At 39.3% G+C, this 18,189-nt stretch overlaps 1 long non-coding RNA gene across 1 annotated transcript; it reads right to left on the bottom strand.

Moving 5' to 3' along the window:
• Positions 1-694: 694 nt before the first annotated feature.
• Positions 695-1,372, bottom strand: LOC117455973 (uncharacterized). The gene is made up of 3 exons (XR_004553216.2): positions 1,313-1,372; positions 1,128-1,222; positions 695-796 (listed from the first exon to the last, which is right to left on the bottom strand). It is a non-coding gene; the product is annotated as an uncharacterized lncRNA (long non-coding RNA).
• Positions 1,373-18,189: the final 16,817 nt, after the last annotated feature.

Here is an 18,189-nt window from a genome sequence, read left to right as displayed (position 1 = left end):
AAACTCCTGACATTTTCTCCGTCCCAACTCCCGAGTCACCAGCTGAACGTAGCCTCTCGTTAGCTTACTGCTACTATTAGACACTGCGCCCACTCTGTTGCCAGATTTGAGAGAAATAAGCAACCAGGTCTATGAAAACAAGCCAAAAGAAGCAACACATACATGATGTTGTGTCATTTTAAACCAAAACTAAGACCTCAGGATGACTTTAAGACGTGAACATGGTCATTTTAGTTTTGTAACATTAAATAATAAAAAGAATTATATATACATTTTTTTTTTTTAAATTCCCGATCCCCGATTTTTTTCTCCCGATTCCGATCTTTTGAAAATCAAGTGATAGGCTCCGATCCCCGATCACGTGATCGGATCATCTCTAATTAATAACTAATAGTTGTAATGAGGTCATTAACACAACTTGAAGAATGTACATGACAAACTACATGGGCTGTGTCAACAACCAGCCCTCTCATCACTTTTACACAATTCCCCTAAAAAATAAACTGAAAATTGATAATTCAGAAACTAATGACTTATTTTTTAACATCATTGACTATTTTATACTTTAAACTTGTATAATAATCAAGACACTGAAATAAATGTAAGAATATATATATATGTAGCAGAAGCATAAATATTACATACAGTAGTTGAAGTAAAAAACTATGTTACCATGGTAACAATGACCCCACAGCTACTGCCATCACGTTGAACTGGATGGTGCATGGTTGCTCCTCTCCATTTGACAGTCCCCCAGTCCTCCTTGCCATAGCAGGTCCTCATCTTGAAGTATTCCCTTTGTAAAACACATTGTGGAATAGTCTCTAATGTAACTCCCAACAGACACATGTAGAATACAAATCTTTAAATATTGTGTAAAATAAAAACACTCCATCCCAACAGTATGGACACTGGAAAATATTGTAGGTTACCTTGCTTACTGAGCTACTTCATTTAGAATTGTGTACACAGATACTAAGGGCGGGATAAGGAAATATCATTTAAAAACCAGCTGAGACCACCAAGCACAAAATAAATGCTTCAGTGGTGTGGGTTTGGGAATTTCTGTTAACACACAGCACTAAATATAATTCTAAGATCACTTTATATCTAATTTGCTGACTTACCGTACTCTTTTCGTAGCATTTTACGAGTCTGCTTTCTCTTCGGAATTTGCCGCTGGATCCACCAAAAATACTGATCTTATGGCAGGAAATAAGTACTAAAAAAAAAGGGATGTTATTTCAAAACAGCATCAAACATATATACATATTTAAATGAAAGGGATTTCTGAATGAAAACAATCACTAACCAGCAACTTCCAGTGTTCTTTCAATATTTACAAAGGCGATCACGACTTGATAATCATTAAAGTTGATCTATAACAGCAATAAAAATACTTTTTTTTAAGATTTCTTAGGAATATGATGCCTTATTTTATTAAAAATAAATCATGCTGTTTGAATTTGTATATTAAATTACAAAACCCAAAGTACTATAACACACAATGTACACATGCAAGTAAGCCATTTCACAGCCAATTTTGGCTCTACAAGGTGTGGATAGGTAAAAGGCATGAAAACACACATTACCTTTGGCAAGCCGTGCCGACTGAGCTGGGTTCGTTCTCCAAAAAGTATAATACCTGCTGTGTAATGATTGAGTATGTAAATTGTGTTTCCAGTGTTGAACTGGCTGGCATACAGATGGAATAGGCCCTCAATAACCTAAATCCGATAATTGACATGAAGACAGAAAAAAAATGCAGCGGATTAAACACTAATAAAATATATAATACAATTACATACTAAACTTTTTTTTTTTTTTTTTTACTGTGGATAATATTTTTTTAACCACAAAATACCTCGCCTGTTAGCCACTGGTGAGGTCTCAAGCTCACTGTGGTGGATCAACAAATTGTTCCCTCTAATATGGGAGGGGAGCACAGAAACTACAACTTCAGTGTCCTTCCTTTTCCACATTGATGTTAGCTGCAGAAACAAATTAACAACTTGTTAAAAAAAAAAAAATCAGTCTTACTATATTTATGATAAATTATCCAAAACTCTACATAATTAATATTCAGATAAAAGGGAACATTTAAGTTTAAACATATTAACTGTAAAATCTAAAACAGACATAAAGTTATGAGTGACCAGTAAACAAAGTTATTCAGAATACATTCAAAAATGTATATGTAATACTGTCCATCCTTTATCACTGAACATATACTTAAAGTCCATGTAAGAAAAATAAAATAAAATGACCAATTAGCCAATGACATCTGTGTTGCAAGTCAATATCTAAATGCAATTTTGAAAATGTTATTATGATACTACAGTCTTGTAGTATCATCCCTGGATTAATGTTAATAATTTAAAAAATACATTATTCCTAAAATATATCTTAATGCTTTGTTAAGAAAATTGACCTGTGATGTCACATGTTCTGGAGAGGGCTTCTGTTCATGTGCATCAGTGATGACTGATGTTGACTGGTGGGGGGACTTGAGCTGTGAACAATGTAATACAGATAATTCCATGAAATACAAACATCACCCCATTATAAAACATGTACATTAGCTATTTGACTATTTGTCCATGTCCCTCAGAATGAGATGGGAGGGATAGCATGTCATGGTAAACACAAAAGTTGGAGACAAGAAATGTTACACATAGAAAAGTTACAAGATACATCAACAACATTTCATAAGATCATCATGAGATCTTCTTAAAGAAGAACTGTAATTCTTTGTTCTTTCTAGTAGAAGGAAAAAAGCCATTCTGTCATCTTTTACAATTGAAGGACATTTAAAAATAAATGGAGCAAAATGTTAGGCACTAACCTGAGATGGTGTGTGCTGTGGAAAGCTGTCTGTGTTTAATCCCAAATGTACTTGACGTCAACATTTTATATTATCTGTATTATATAAACACATAGCATCACTTGTAAAAAATGGTGATCAATGAAGTAACCTTTCCTTTACCTTCTTTGCTTTAGATTTCTTGAAATCAAAAGGCTTTGTGATTGGTGTAACATATACACCTCTCCTCCTCCGTTTCCTCTGTTTCCACCGTTCCACATCTACCCTGTGGGTCTTAATTATAATAAACACAGAGCAATAGGTGTAGTTACTATAAATGGAAGACAATATTTCCACAACATTTTCAATTGCATTCTGTATAAATTGGCACACATTAGTGGATATGTGGCAAAACTAGACAACTATGTGATGGCAATTTCATCACCTATGGTTAGTTGATGTTTTCAATAATATATATGGTGCTTAAACCTGAGGTTGTCTTAGTCCTGCAAGTGATTCTGACCTGTAATGGGATGTAATTTGCATTAACAAAAAGTTAACAACTAATTTAAAGTAATTCTGCTATGCAAAGAAATGAATATATACTTTCACATCAGCTACTATGTTACACGTATGTAGTGTCAATTTCTGCAAAAACATGTTCAGTGACAGAACTGAAAATATAAAACTTTGATCAAAGTTATTAGTTTGATCACATTATGATCCCTCAAACAAGGACAGCGATGACAGAGAAAGGCAATTACAATAAGTAAAGACTTTTCCAAAATATCATACCTTGTTCTTTGTCTTCAGAGAGTCTTGGTATTCTCTCAACAGTGCGTTGTGCATGACCTTGTATGTGTGCACAAAGTCATCCAGTCTTGTGAGCCTCTTCTGCTGAAAGCGAATCTTTTTAAGATCCCACTGGCTCTTCTCCATAATCCCCTGGGTCATGTTGTCTTTAGTGTAGTTCTGTTAAATAACAGCTCTTTGGTGAATTAGTGTGCCTACAACTGTATGGATATCAACCATGTCATAAAGTTGTGGTTAGCTGTAATTATGTTTTTTTGTTCAAGTTTACCTGTGTTGATTTCTGGGCAACTGTCTTGAACCTCTTTGACAGCTTTTCATAAAAGGGACCTCTTCCATGACGTCCAAGGTCACCTGCCATAGAAGCATCTAACTTTAATAATAGGAAAAACAAGCTTAAAATTAAAACATACATGAAGAAGAGGAAGTTAACTAACCCAGTAGTAGTCTTGACCACAGAGCAGCCTGAGGCAGAAAGTACTTGAGCAGCTTGGGGGTAAAGTTTGGGCAAAAGTACTCATTTGGCTCTCCAACTTTATCCAATAATGCCTGCTGGATGACATCCTTAAAGTGGTAGTCAAACGGTGTTGGGCTCAAATCATTCTGTAAGACACATAATCACGTTCATGTAATTTTGGTGCATTTTTGAGTACTAAACCAGATGTTACTTACAATATTATAATTCTTTGGTCCATGTAATTGTGTATTTTGTATTTGCATGGACTGCAGTTACAAATTAATATCTGCTGAACATTTCTACAAAGGAAAAAAGTCCATACAGATTATACCCATTTAGGCATAACTCACAAAAGGGAAATACTCAAAGCACCCAGAAAAACACAAACATTAGGGCTGCAAATAACAATTATTTTCAATGTCAACTAATCTGTTGATAATTTTCTTGATTAATCGATTAGTTGCTTGGTCTATAAAATCTCAGAAAATCAGTGTTTCCCAAAGCCCAACATGACATACTCAAATGTCTTGTTTTGTCCACAACTCAAAGATATTCAATTTACTGTCATAAAGGAGTAAATATAGCATAAAATATTCACATTTAAGAAGCTGGAATCAGAGAATATTTACTTTTAGACAATATTTACTTTTTCGTCAATTTTATTTTACAATTCTACAAAGGATTACCTACCACAAAGTCTTCCTCAGCAATGCCTGAGTCATCAATGACTGGCTGGGCAACTGCTGTCAAAAGCGTCTGAAGGTCTTTAAAATGTTTCTCAACATTTTCCCCACTGCATGGACTTGCCAGCAGCACGGTGGCACTAACTACTACTTGATCAAGTTCTTTTAGAGTAGTAGCCTGGGTCATTAGCCCGAAGACATGCATGCACAGACGATCGTGTTTTGCGGCACTGTGAGGAAGAATTTACAGAATTAATACTACTACAATGCCACTATACTCTAAACTAAAATATAACTAAATCATATTCATTTGAAGACATCACTCACTGTTTTTTGCAGAGGTCCTTTGCGTTTTTCATGACATGGCTCAGGCATCTATGTAGGATAGGAAGTGCAAGTGCATGCTCCTTTCCTTGTCCCGTCACAATGTGATAATATTGTGATAGTAGTTCATTGAGACTAAGGCCACATAGATTATGAGCCATTGCCTGCATCAAAACTACAGAGCCATCACAAAGTAACATAACTGGTCTTCTGCGAATTTTTGGCCCATGTTGTTTGACACAGTCTGTGATGAAAGAGCCAAGAAAGTATGTTATCGATGCTGTGGTGTGTTCACAGGTAACATATGTGGCAACAGGGACAGGGGAGCAACCTTTTACTGGATTTCTGACCACAAGTTCGTAGATGTAAAAAGGTGTGCTCTCCCCTTTTGCCTTTTTAACAATGCTACCTGTGGCATCTAGGTAGACAATGTCCTCCTTCGATCTGTCATGGAATAACCTAATTGTTCTCTTAGACCAAAGCATGACACCTTTTGGCTGCAGGATTACCTTCTGAATCCACTGGTCATCTTTGTCTTGAACATCCTCAGACATAAGTTGCAGACTCACCATCTCATTTTCGTCCCTTCTCTGCTTTTCCCTTTCACCCCAAGATAAAGACTCCAGTTGTCGGCACCTCATCTCTGCAACCAGATTGCAGAACAGTTACCTCCAACTTGTTCAAGCTTTGTAAATATACAGTTCTTGGGAGTTTAGAGCTAAGAGTGTCTGCTATCAGCTGCCTTTCTTCAGCTCTAATTGGCCTCCTTCTCAGCTGTTGAAGGCTGTGCCGCACAATGCCCCCCTGGAAGCAAACAACAGCCTTGAGGGACGACTCACTTTCCACTTTGACATTTACTTTAACCTGACAGTCATCAAAACGGCAGTACCCAGTGCAGGTAAACAGTGGCTTTTTTGTCATAGAGCCTCTCATTTTCACACTGTGCCTCTTGAAACCAAAACTACAGTGTGGATGGACACTTCGGATACCTTTTTGCAATCACATTTGTCCAATGCAAACTTTTGAACTGCCGTTTTTGTTGGGTCTTTCTGAGTTTTCTCCATTCCTTGTGTGGAATGAAAAAAAAACAGGGTTGCTCAGGCAATTTGTGGGTGAAGTATTTCTGCTTCTCTTCGTCCTTTGTAGATGATGTAGTACTGCTACTACTGCAGGCACTGCTGGTATTCTGCAAACACAAGTTGTAAGAAAGGTAGATTAGAAGCTGGTATGCATGGATATGCATTCAAGTATATCCAATTGCCAAATCCAAACTGCATATTTCAAATTTTATCATACAATGTAAGGATAAGAAGATGTTTTTTTTCTGTAAAAGGACATCCCTCAGAAATAGCAAATGTCATTCACAATACTCCCAAAATAGTTGTTCTTAAAAAATATAAATGTTTAACACATTTGAAAGCTGAGAATCTAACATTTAGATGTAAAAATGAATAGCTATTTAACTTTTTATCAATTCATTCTAACCCACTTAAACTGACGTACTTCCAAAGCTTTTTTTTTAAATAATCTAAGTTTACCTCTTGGCTGTCATCCACAGATGATGATTCATTGTCATTTGGTGATGAAAGACTGTTATCTGTGTCTTGGCGGACTTCCAGCAGGGGCTCACAGCTTGCTGAGTCTGTCATTTTGGGATTTTTCAGGGCTCACATCTGACATGTCTTCAGGATTGTGTCCACAGCTGGCTGAGTCCAACTCAGTTCCATCTTGTGGCACCACAGTCAACGTGTCTGGTTTGTCGACTTCCGCTTGCACACTGCCCTGTATTCCCACACCCCATAAGCAAAACAGGTTAAGAGTAATAGATAATGCTGATATAGTATGAGCATTGAATATTTTCTTCAATTATAATCACAGTACATTTCATACATTTTTAAAGAGATTAAAAAATATTACGAAAGCAAACAAAATTCAAAATGATGGAAAAACCTTAAAGAAATATATATTTTATGATTACCTGTTGATGTTGAAGGTAGGCATTTTTTATTCTAATCCTATTACTTGGGACGTTGGTGATTCCTAAGTCCTTGCAGACAATTCCCCAGAAACTCTCTTCTGGATACGCGCTTTCTTCTGCCAGGGGCCCTTTTGTCTTGTCTTGCAGCCTCTGGATGCATGACAGAATGTCCGTTGCACTCTTTACCAATTTTCTGGACTATTCAAACATGGAGGAAAACGGTAAATTGTTTGTTTTATTTAAAGATTTGTCTAAGCAATCAATACATGTGCAAAAATAAGTAATACTTACCCTCCCAAAAGTTGAAAAAGTAAACGATCTGTAAAGAAAAAAAATACTCAGTTACAAAAATGATACATATCATGATGTATAAAAATCAAGAAGACTGTAGACAAGATATAAAGATCTCGAGCGCAATTATTTTCTGTTTACATATGACTGCACTGAACATTGGCCTCAAACACTTGACTCACTACATTGTAGGCCTATGTAGTATTGTATATATATATATGTTATATATTTTTGAATAACAGAGTATACAATGCAATCATATAATACAATACTAAAACACAATATATGTATAAAAAAAAATATATATAATAATTATAATTAAGCGAGTTACAGTCGACTTTATAGAGAAGTCTGCATCTCTGGATTTCTTCAATAACAGAAGTTGAGCTCTCCAATGGCGGACACGCAGATTAACGTCAAATCGCAAACGCGGTATCTATGATTCTATATCATGGATGCTATCATGGATGTATATTAACAATACTTTTTTATTATACATCCATAGGGTCTTATTATACAACCATGATATATTTGAACATTATATTGATTAATGGCTGCACCCATTTTCAGTACTCGGATTTACATGATGCCTTTTTTAAAAATGGGGGGCGGTGCCGGCAGCGTACGGAGCCGGCCGTCAACGGCCCGCTGACGACCGGCCGTTCTGTGATTCTCCAGAACACACAGCTGGCCAGTCCCTGTATTCCACCGGGTCACCGCGGCGCAGACGGACCCGGTGGAATACAGGGTCTACCGCGTTTAGGAACCAAAATTGTGTACGGGTACCCGGCATTTTCTTATCGGTTCTCATTTGGAACAGAGTTTTGGTTCCCAACCCTAACACAACACAAAACATAACACACCTGAAATAACATAGCCAAACAATTGGATTCACTACATGAAATAGCTTAAGTAACTTTTTTTCAATTTATAGAAGTTGCTATTTCCAAAGTAAAGAGTAAAGAAAGCCTAGGCATACAAATGACATATGCTAGTCCGTTAACTTTGGTAGGGAAAAATATACTTACCCTTGACGATGGGTCATCATGAATTTCAAATTGCACAGTGAAGAAATATATTATATGCTGGAAACAAATGAACGCAACTTCAAAGTCATCACTGCCAAAATGGCTCATCACATGGTCATAATGCGTGGCTGTGAGGTGAATAGGCGGGTTTCTGTGACAATGCACTTGCTGATTGGTGGGAAAGATAGGTGTCTATCACAATAACAAACACTACTCACGTGAAGAGGGAGAGGATTTATGTAGGTTAAAAAAAAGCACAAAAGCGGCATGGACCAGTAAATGATTATAAACATGGTATATTTATAAAGATGCATATGTTAATTGTAAATGTATTCATAAGTTTATTTAAAACATGTAAACTGGGTATAACATGGGATCACACCAGCCATAGCGCTCTTGCTCTTGATGGCCTGTCCCATCTTCAAACATAAACTTCAATTTGAACTCAACCAGTAAAAGTTATGCATTCAAAAACCTTCCTTAAATAAAAGTACAAGACTTGGCATCAAAATGTACTTAGAAAAACAGTAGTGCAGAATGCCCCATTTAAGAATAATATATATTACTGGATTATAATTATTGATGCCTTAGTGTGTTCATCTTTAATGTTGCAGCGGGTAAAGGTGGGAATCATTATAATTACAGTAGTATTTACTTTACCATGTTTAGTTCTGACTCTGGGGATAGAAAGCTGAAGATATTCATAAGAAACGTAACGTGGGAGAAAATGTGTTTCTAGAAGATATGTAGAAAATAAACGTATTTGAGATACGTTCATAACGAACGTAACGTGGGAGAAAATACGTTTCTAGTTAAACGTAATTGAGAATGCAGTTTAGTTCTGTGGGAACGTACTTTTTAGGAGACAGGGTTGAGCAGTCAAACATGGTGGTGGAAATAATACATTCTCTAGGAGTAAATTTGCCATTGGATTACTGAAAAAGTAGACAGTAAAAGTAGTTCATATTATTTGTGCAAGTAGTCTAAGAAGTACTAAGTACAAACATGGCAGTTTCATAAACTACTTATGGAGGAAATGTTTTTTAGACCACATCAAAGTTGACAAAAATGCTCATTCTTGTTCTCCAGAGAGGACTTTGAAACTCAGATTACTCAAAAAGTACACAGCAAAAGTAGTTAATATTATTTGTGCAAGTAGTCCTAGAAGTACTAAGTACAAACATGGCAGTTTCATAAACTACTTATGGAGGAAATGTTTTTTATCCCACAGCAAAGTTGACAAAAATGATCATTCTTGAGGACTTTGAAACTCAAATTACTCAAAAAGTACACAGTAAAAGTAGTTCATAGTATTTGTGCAACAAGTTTATGAAGCAATAAATCCTAACATTATTCTCATAAATTACCCTGTTCCTCAATCGCAAATAATATAAATGAACCACATGCCATCCTATACTTTGAAATCCTCACCGGAAGTGATCCTGCACATACGAAACGTCCAGCTTCCCAGGGTTGTTTTTTTGCATTACCGTAAACCTGTAACTATTCGCGCACTCGAAATACAGGGGCGGCTGGCTGGTTTGACCACGCAAAAGTGAAAGACGGCTGGCTTGACCGCAGTGCGCATAGCGCGGGAACACCGCAGCGGAGCCGTTTTATGTAGAAGTGAAGCAATTCTTTTATTTTAATCTAAAAGGCGAACTATTCAGTCAGACAGCAATTTATTGTAAAAGTAAAGCATTTACATTTTCAAGCACTTTATCTCAATTTCAAGCACCATTCCCAAAATTCAAGCACTTTCCCAACCTTGAAAACACCACGTCAAATTTCAAGCATTTTCAAGGATTTCAAGCACCCGTACGAACCCCGAGTAGTACAGTTAAAACCTTAACGATCCGAATAATCGATTAATCGTTTCATTAATCGATTATCAAATTAGTCGTTTGTTGCAGCCCTAGTGATGACACGTGGTGACACCAATGTGCAATAGGGTCTGTGACGAATTCATTAAGAACATTGTAAGAGCAACTAACGTTACCAACTTTGACACCGATTTAGATTAGGTCTAATTTGATTAGACAATGTCATGAAACCACCACGCACCTAGCACAAGAAACATTCATTAGCTAGCTAACATCAGCTAACCTACTAGTAAGTTAGTTAGACCATGGCGTCAGAATACAAACTTAGCAGCAATGCTAAGCTAACTAGCTTATACCAATGGCAATTATGCCAGTCTTACCTGTTAAAGTATTCATTGTTCGCTCTTTCATTCGAATACAGCATAAGCCTTCTGCCAACAAATGGAACAGTCAGCAACAGTTGGCAGGCTAGCACCAGAGCTATCTACCATAGCCATATACGGCGCTGGCTAGCACTAGCTAGGCTAACGTTAAGGCCACCTGCTTGAAGGTGGACATGGCTGCTATCAAGCTAACGCTAGCTATCTATTCGCTACCATGTACAAACCAACACGACACTACTCCACTGGCGTTCGCAATCGAAAGCACATAATATCCACCACTAATCCACATTATGGGCAGTACTTACTTGCTGTTTACCGATGGTAACCGCTTTGGAGAAACTCACAGATGTTCACCTTGACTGTTTCCTCCGTGCGAATTTTCGAAAGGATCGAGGCATCTCTGTTAGGAGGCTTTGGGTTCCTCAAAGCGCGATATGATTGGCCGTTCGAGCGATGACGTTCCGTTTCGTCCCTTCAAACGTGACACCTACGGTTAACAGGCAAACCAGTGGAAAAATACCCAGAAATTACGTTTTTTCTGGCGTGTATGTCACGTGATCTTCAACTTTCTCAGCAGAATAAAATAAATATAAATATATCAGCAATTAAACAACATATTCCATTTCTTTTCACACAATACGTCTCCTTTCAGTATCAACACTAATTCGGCTGACTTATATATTTGATCCAATTGGTAAATAGGGACACCTAGTGGTTAAAGCACGTTATTTAAATGTTTTGTTAAATAATCTTTAATCTTTAATAACCTGACTTTGGAAAGGGCTGGAAAGATAATTTTTTCACCAGGGGCGTCTAAATAGGGCCCAGATAAGGCATCTGGAATATGGGAACCGTAACCCACCCAGACATTTTTTTTCAATCTAATGTCAAACTCTCACAAAATCCTGTCTCGAGCTAAGGATTGGACACCCTTTGATGAGGGAGGGAGAGAAAATTGAAAAAAAATGAAAAAAGGTGTTTGGTGCTCCGAGACTTTGAGAGTGTGTTGCTTAACTTGTGTGGAACCCGCTTGCAAAATTTGGGGCCGCTGTGACCTTCAACCAAGTCTCAAACTAAGGTTAAAGGTCATGTTTTCATGGCTCTCAGTACTCTAGACCAGTGGTTCTCAAAGTGGGGTCCGCGACCCCCTGGGGGTCCGTGGCACTCTGCCAGGGGGTCCGTGAAAAGTTTTCAGATTCATTCATTTAAATTATCGATATCATTTTTTTTCAATTTTCTTTTTTTCAACAAATATATATTTTTTTTAATCTAAAATAGTTCATAGATTACGTTCTAATCTAACAAATAGATACATTTAAAAATCAAGCGCGTCACCCATTACCGTGGAAACAACAATAACTGTTACGTCAGTCAGAGAGCGCCGCTGCAAGTATCATAGAGATATAACACGGCTAGCATACTACGAAGATGGACAGATTTGTAAAACGACCGGTTACGGCTACAAATGAAGTAAATGAAAAACAAAAGTAAGGAAATACGATGAGGAGTATCTCCAATATGGATTTATTGAAGTGGAAGGGAAACCGAAATGTCTGATATGCCTGCGGTGTCTTGCCAATGAGGCGATGAAGCCTGCCAAATTGAAGAGGCACCTCGAGACCAAGCATCCAGATTATGTAAAAAAAGACCGGGCTTTTTTTGAGAGGAAGGGTGAGGACTACCGCCAGCAACAACAACGGATGGTTAATGTTACGTCTGTTTCTGCTAAAGCGCAGCGGGCCTCCTACCTGGTAGCGCAGAGGATTGCTAACGGTACGTCCACACAGCAGCTTTTTACGGTACGTCCACACAGCAGCTTTAGACGAATCTTCCACCGCTTCCAACGCTTCTCTGCCCATTGACTTTGAATGGGGATGACGTCACTTTGCCTCGCTTTTCGCCGAACTGCATTGTGGGGGAGCGAAGCGAAGATTTCCAGGATTTCCAGGATTCAAAAGTTGACCAATGTTCAACTTTTGAAGCTAAACTGGAAGCGTCAGCCAATCAAACACGTTTATGCAAATCTGACAGTAGAAGCGCTAGCCAATCAAACCGCGTGTAAGCAGGGAGAACCAGACCGCAGTTCATTTCCTCATATTCCAAACGAGAAATTACGGTAGCAAATCACCCGGTTCTTTACCACCAGACTATTTACCGGAATACAAACCGGAGGAACCAGGCATGGAGAGAGGTGGCAGAGACAGTGGGTGAAAATGGTAGGTTTTCGCCTGTTTGGGGAGTTTATATATATATATATATATATATATATATTGCTCGCATAAAATCCCTGGGGTTTTTTGCTTTGTATGTCGGGGGCGGGAGATTCATGTGATTGGTTGTTGGTCGCGTTGCTCACAAAAAATCGCCAAGCTTTCAGACACGCCCAGCTCCAAGATTTACAAGATTTTTGAAAAGCTGCTGTGTGGACGTAACGGAGCGTCCACACTACAGCTTCAAAAATAGCTTGGAGCTGGGTGTGTCTGGAGCTTGGGGATTTTATTTTACCCCCTGAGAAGTTGAACATTGTTCAACTTCTGTCGCCTGAGACGCCTGAGACGCCTCGCTCTGCTACCCACAATTCAGTTCGGCGAAAAAGCGCGGCTACGTGACGTCACCCCATTGAAAGTGAATGGGCAGATTGGAGCAGATTGGAGCTTTCGACGCTGTCGACGCTGTAGTGTAGACGGGCCGTAACGTAAGGCGCGAAAGCCCCACACAATAGCGGAGGAACGGCCCCTACACACGGCGGTGTGCGTTGCTGCTTGGCGGTGGGCGTGTCTTGAGCTTGGGGAATCAACGCGAGCAGCCCGACCAACAACCAACCACATGAATGTCCCGCCCCGGACATACAAAGCAAAGCATTCATGCTACATCAATGCTGGCTAAATATACTGTCTATGCTTGCTAGCTGTCCATTCAAAGAAATACACTGGATATAAACTCCCCAAACAAGCGAAAACCTACCAGTTTCCCCCACTGTCTTTGCCACCTCCCCCCATGCCTGGCTCCTCCGGTTTGTATCCCTGTATGTTCCCTACCGCCACGATCATTTTCTCCTCCTTTTGTTGACATATGGGAAATAACTGCGGTCTGGCTTTCCCAACATACACCCGGTTTGATTGGCTACTGCTTGTACTGTCAGATTTACATACGAGGGATTTCAAAAGGGCCCTCAAGTCCCATCTTTTCATCAAGGCTTTCGGCCCTTAAATCGATCTGTTGTTTTGTCTGTCTGACCTTTGTTTTGTTTTGTTTTGTGTGTGCTCGCCCCAATTCCTGTAAAGCGACCTTGGGTCCCTTGAAAGGCGCTATAGAAATCTCAGTTATTATTATTATTATTATTTGATTGGCTGACGCCTCCGTCGAGGCGGCAAAAGTAGAACATTGCTCTACTTTTGCAGCGAGCACCTCGAGAGAAGCTACGCTTTGCTCCCACAATGCAGTTCGCCGAATCGTGACGTCACCCCATTCAAAGTGAATGGGCAGAAGCGCTGAAGCGGCAACGCACGCCGCCGTGTGTAGGGGTCGGAACTGCTGCTCCCTGCTGCGGTGGATCTGTGTGAGGTGATGGTGGGGAAAGATGCGGCTGCCAAATTGAGAAGTGTACCTCTGTCAAATGACACCATCAGACGACGAATTGAGGACATGTCTGCTGATATCAAATCACAACTGCTCGAAAGACTGAGAGGGTCTAAATTCGCGGTTCAATTGGATGAGTCCACTGATGTGTCCGGCTCTGCGCAGCTCATCGCGCTGGTTCGCTACCCGTGGGAAGGAAGGATTCAGGAAGATTTTTTATTTTGTCAAGAGTTGACGGGGCGAGCAACAGGTGAGGATATTTTCAATGTTATAGATATGTTCATGGAGACTGGCAATGTGAGTTGGGAGAATTGCATTGCGATTTGCACGGATGGGGCAGCTGCCATGACCGGACGCAAGAGTGGGCTGGTTGCTCGTGCCAAGGAGCGCAATCCAATGATGATAGCTACCCACTGCATGCTGCACAGGCAGGCTCTGGCGTCAAAATCGTTGAGTCCTGAGCTACAGTCCGTTCTCAGCACGGTGGTATCTGTGGTCAACCACATCAAGTGTAAGCCACAGTCCCGTTTATTCGGCATGCTCTGCAGGGAGATGGGCGCAGGACAGGACACCCTGCTGTTCCATTCAGAGGTGCGTTGGCTCTCCCGTGGAAAAGTGCTACAGCGGGTGTACGAACTGCGCTCAGAGCTGTGTGAGTTCATCCAGAATGACAAGCCAACCACTGCAGCACTCTTATCGGACCCCGAATGGATCGCACAGCTCGCCTACCTCGCAGATGTGTTCAACTTATTGAACGATCTCAGTTTGTCCGTTCAAGGCAGATATGCCTCTATCCTGGAGGTAAGCGACAAAATCCAGGCATTCCGTGCCAAAACAGCGATCTGGAGAAGGCAGGTGCAAAATGGCATTACAGACATGTTCCCCAAACTCACAGAGTTTCACATAACTAAGACTATAAAAGTGTAAAAAATAGGCTACGTCAGATTATTTCAAGGGACATACATGTCAAATCAAGTCAATTTTTATTTATATAGCCCAAAATCACAAATCAGAATGAGGGGGTCCTTGGTGTATTCTCTCTCTTGTAAGGGGTCCTTGGCTGAAAAACAATTGAGAACCTCTGCTCTAGACGGCACAAAGGAAGGTCCGACAGCTTTGAGCTTGGTGTCGTTGGAATCGCCTCGAAGAGTACATGCATATTCATCCCTCTGCTGCTCCGAATGTCAAACGTTATGGCTTAAAACGGGACAAAGCCTTCCATTAAGCCGCTTTCACTCTCGCTCTTGTGGTGACAGAGCACGCCAATTTCCCCGCATGCTAGGCAGACAAGAGTATTCTAGTTAGCTTCGGTTTGATGTGGAGATGTGATTTGATGTGTCGTTTGTCCCCCAACTCCTCTCCAAAGTTGAGATATGTAATAAAATACTCAGGGGAGTTTCCTGAATGTTCATGCCGAAAGCCAAGCACTAGGCCCTGGGTAAATGAAGACGCTGATTTGGGGCACTTTTTGCACTTTCCCTGGTGCTAGAAACTCAAGTCAGGAATCCCTGGAATCGTTGTAAAAATACATTTCTAGCTAAACGTAATTGAGAATGCAGTTTAGTTCTGTGGGAACGTAATTTTTAGGAGACAGGGTTGCCAGGACACACGCCGGTTAGAATAGTCTATTCTGCACATGTGCATTGGTGCACAATTCACATGTTACAGTAATGAGTTGTGCTCTTTATATACAGTCTATCATGGTTGTGCTAAGATGATTTTGAGTACAGTGCTTTACTGTGAAATAATAGTTAAATAATGTGAAATCCAATTCTACTGTTTTATAGATATTTTGTTGTGATATTATAGGGGCTTTTGATTACAATATTTCTCTGTAATATGCTACTCTTAAATGCTGTGAAATCCTTGCAATTTTTACAATGTTGTTGTGATATTACAACATTTGATGTGATATTACAGAGGATTTTGATTGCAGTATTTTATTGTGAAATAATAGTTAAATGCTGTGAAATCCAAGGATACAGTCCTTTTTACATGTATTTGTTGGGATATTACAGGGGGCCTTGATTACAATATGTCACTGTAAAATAATACTGTTAAATGTTGTGAAATGCTGGTAATTGTTTACAGTGTATGTGTTTTTGTTTCCCATAGGGTTTATAATTGATTTCTGGTTAGGGGGGGAGCTCTGGGTCCAACGGCCCATGGTGTGGTTGGCTCGGGTTCCCTCCTTCAATCAATCAATCAATCAATCAATCAATCAATCAATCAATCAATCAATCAATCAATCAATCAATCAATCAATCAATCAATCAATCAATCAATCAATGTTTATTTATATAGCCCAATATCACAAATGTTACATTTGTCTCAGTGGTCTTCACAGTTTGTACAGAATATCAGTATGACAATACGACACCCTCTGTCCTTAGACCCTCACATCGTACAAGGAAAAACTTCCAGAGAAAAACCCACAGTTTAAAGGGGAACATGGGAGAAACCTCAGGGAGAGCAACAGAGAAGGGATCCCTCTCCCAGGACGGACAGACGTGCAATCGATGCCGTGTGTCCTTCTGTTTGTTCCTTTTGGCCAGTCCTCCAGACCTCTTTTTGTTTCCCGTTTCGCTTGAGCAAACGGCTGATTATCAATAAATGCTCGTTACCAGTTATTGCGTGTATTCTTTCATGTTGCGGGTCTCAGCACGAGCCACTACCGCGGAGTAGAGGTTGGGGCCATAACAACATATCCAAGACACTGTGAAATGTACTTTGCACTTCAATGGAGTAATAAAAAGTTAAAATGGACATTTTCTTTGTTGATTGAGCTGATTGAATTATGTAGTTATGGGAAAATCCCAGTTAACTCGTCAAATTTACAATATATTATCGTATTATTATGTATTATTTACATTTGTATAGGTACAGTAAATTACTGGCTTATTGCACAAAATAATTTTATCTCTCATCAAAGATGGCCAAAAACATGCATTATTGTACTCAGGGGTGGAGTTTGACAAAGGATTACTCAAAAAGTACACTGTAAAAGTACTTGATTGTACTTGTGCTTCTAGTCCAAGTAGTACTGAATCCAACAGTACCAATTCCATTAAGAACTTATTGCACAAAATAATTGTATCTCTCATCAAAGATGGCAGAACACATGCATTATTGTACTCTAGAGGGGAGTTTGACAGGGGACTACTCAAAAAGTACACAGTAAAAGTACTTGATTGTACTTGTGGGAGTAGTCCAAGTAGTACTGAGTCCAACACTACCAATTGTATTAAGAATTTATGGCTAAGAATCATTTTATCCCTCGTCAAATATAGCAAATACATGAATTATTGTACTCGGGAGGGGAGTTTGACAGGGGATTACTCAAAAGTACACAGTAAAAGTACTTGATTGTACTTATGGTAGTAGTCTAACAAGTACTGAGTCCAACAGTATCACTTTTATTAAGGATGTATGGCTAAAAATCATTTTATCTCATCAAATATAGCAGAAGTTGCATGATTTTGTTCTCAGGAGGGGAATTTGAGAGTATTACCCATAAAAAAGACGTTGTTGGTATCAGTCAACCTAGGACTGAGTCAAACAGTGTTAGTTTTTTTAAGAACTTATGGTAAAAATGATTTGTATCGCATGAAGCAGAAAAAACATGCATTATTTTACTCTTCTATTCTTTACTCTTGCGTTAGTGCCGCTTCTCAGCGATTACCGTAAAGGCGCTATAAATCGCGCACTCAAAAATGAAGAACTGCTCATTTGACCAAGCAAATTTGAGAGACTGCTGAGTTGACCGCAGTGTGGAAATTAGGGTCACATTTATTAAAGCACTCCTGACTGGTACCCTTCAATAACTTTTTCAAGGCATGTTCTCTGCCATTAGTTCCACAGCAAGCATAACCCGACAACAAAGCATAATCTAAAACATAACTATTTACCATTTGAAATATGTTGCACGAACCTCGAGATATTTAGCTCTTTTGAAACTACTAGAAATGTTAGGTAGAACAACATTTAGACCCACACTTCGGTAGGTGGCGGTATAACACGTGTAGTTGTA

The sequence above is a fragment of the Pseudochaenichthys georgianus genome, chromosome 12 (genome assembly GCF_902827115.2).
Source record: "Pseudochaenichthys georgianus chromosome 12, fPseGeo1.2, whole genome shotgun sequence".
NCBI classification, from domain to species: domain Eukaryota; kingdom Metazoa; phylum Chordata; class Actinopteri; order Perciformes; family Channichthyidae; genus Pseudochaenichthys; species Pseudochaenichthys georgianus.
This window is presented reverse-complemented; position numbering and strand designations above follow the sequence as displayed.